This window comes from Urtica dioica, chromosome 2 (genome assembly GCF_054948205.1).
Source record: "Urtica dioica subsp. dioica isolate 48M chromosome 2, U.dioica_male_clone48M_v1_H2, whole genome shotgun sequence".
Taxonomy (NCBI): domain Eukaryota; kingdom Viridiplantae; phylum Streptophyta; class Magnoliopsida; order Rosales; family Urticaceae; genus Urtica; species Urtica dioica.
Window position 1 is genome coordinate 805,001 of NC_142757.1, and position 2,500 is coordinate 807,500.

The following is a 2,500-nucleotide window of genomic DNA, read 5'->3' on the forward strand; positions in this document are numbered from 1 at the left end:
TCGGCCATCGCTCGACCGTGCCTCGAGCATTTCCCTCCCGTCGCTCGAGCATGACTCGGTCATCGCTCGATCATGCCAACGATCGAGCGTGCATCGGCCATCGCTCGAGCATGCCTCGGCCAGCGATGGAGCATGCCTCGGCCATCCTCTAGCATGCTCGAGCATAACTCCCGTCGCTCGAGCATTCCTCGGCCATGCTCGAGCATGCTCGAGCATTTCTTTCCCGTCGCTCGAGCATGCCTCGGCCATCGCTCGAGCATGCCTCGGCCAGCGATGGAGCATGCCTCGGCCATCCTCTATCATGCTCGAGCATTCCTCCCGTCGCTCGAGCATTTCTCTCCCGTCGCTCGAGCATGCCTCGGCCATGCTCGATGCTCGAGCATTTCTCTCCCGTCGCTCGAGCATTTCTCTCCCGTGCTCGATCATTTCTCTCCCGTCGCTCGAGCATGCATCGGCGGCTCTAACGTTTTCTCACGAGCCTTCAACCCATTATTTTACCTCACTAGACTTGCCTCCGCCTTGGTTCTTAACCTTTTAGGGAGAACATTCATATTCCAACAAATTTTCATCCACGGAAAATTTTTGGTCGCCGGAAAATTTTCCGGCGGGCGGTCGCCGGAGCTCCGCCGCCGGCGGGGGGTCACCGGCGGTCGGTCGCGACTTGTCGGGTCAGCCCGGTCATAATCCGTCTTTGGGTCCGTAGCAAATTATGCTCTTATCATGCGAGTCAACTCTTGGTCAACATTTTCAAGCTCAAGGAACCACCCCCCCCTAAAGATACAAACGAACATTTGGCCATGTGACACCAGTAAACATTAAATTTTCCAAGGCCATGACCAAAAAAAAAAAATTTTTTTTTTTTATTTTTTTTTTTGAACCTCCATCTAGTATAATGTTTTTTAAGATATATGCTCGAGCTATAATCAAGAGAACCCATGGGAATATTTTTAAATTAATTTTTTAAAATCACGTTCCAGGATCCGGTCGGCCATTGCTCGAGCATGACTCGTCCGTCGCTCCATCCTGCTCGGCCATGACTCGGCCGAGGCGTCAAATTTTTTTTTTTTTTTTTTTTTAATGTTTTTGAATCTCCATCAAGTATAATGTTTTCTAAGAGATCTGGAGTTGGTCTTGTGAAGAGAACCCATAGGATTATTTTTAAATTAATTTTACAAGCTCCAAAACATGTTCCAGTCGTCCGGTCGGCCATTGCTCGAGCATGACTGGGCCGTCGCTCCATCCTGCCTCGGCCATTGCTCGAGCATGACTCGGCCGAGGCGTGAAAAAAAAAAAAGTTTTTTTTTTTTTTTTTTTTTTGAGAATCTCAAACAAGTATAATGTTTTCTAAGACATATGGAGTTGTTTTTGTGAAGAGAACCCATGGGATTATTTTTAAATTAATTTTACAAGCTCCAAAACATGTTCCAGTCGTCCGGTCGGCCATTGCTCGAGCATGACTGGGCCGTCGCTCCATCCTGCCTCGGCCATTGCTCGAGCATGACTCGGCCGAGGCGTCAAAAAAAAAAAAAATTTTTTTTTTTTTTTTTGAATCTCCATCAAGTCTAATGTTTTCTAAGATATATGGAGTTGGTTTTGTGAATAAAACCCATTACTCGGCCGTGCCCAAGCCTTGAAACCAAGAACCAACCGTGGTAAAGCCCGTGCCATGGCATTGCAACTAAGAACCAACCGTTGAAGCGACCGTGCCTCACCCATGCCAAGACCATGCCTAGACCGTGCAACGTCCAAACCAACCATGCCCGCGCCCGTGCCACGCCCACGCCTTAAAGCCTTAAATGGCTTAAAGGGCTTTAAGGGCATCTACGGCTTCTACGCCTCTACGCCCTACGCCCGGCCACGGCCACGCCCGCGCCCGCGCCCGCGCCCGCGCCCGCGCCCGCGCCCGCGCCCCGCGCCCCGTGCCCCTACCCCGTGCCACGACCATTCCCTCGCCCGTGCCACGGCCACGCCGACACGCACGCTCATGTGGGTCAACTCTCGGTCAATTCTCGGTCAATTCTCGGTCAACTGGAGGAACCCCTTCCCAGGAGGTCACCCATTTCTGAGCTACCCCCGCGCGAGCACGCTTAACTTTGGAGTTCTTATAAAAAGGCTACCAAAAATCCTATTTATTTAATTGATATATATGGGGATATTTATTGTTTTATCCCTTCTCTTAGCCCAAATACTTGGCAATTTTCCATGCCACAGCTCATTTTTAATTTTTTTTCCGTGACATAGCACATTAAGCTTTGACCCAAGGATACATTTATTCCGTCTATACCACATTAAGCTTTGACCCAAGGATACATTTATTCCGTCTATACCACATTAAGCTTTGACCCAAGGATACATTTTATTCCGTCTATACCCGTGCACTTAGCAATTATCCAGCTTCGACCGAAGGATACATTTTATTCCGTCTATACCCGTGTACTTAGCAATTATCCACGCCGCGGCTCATTCTCAACACTCCAAACACTTGACAACTTTCGAGGCA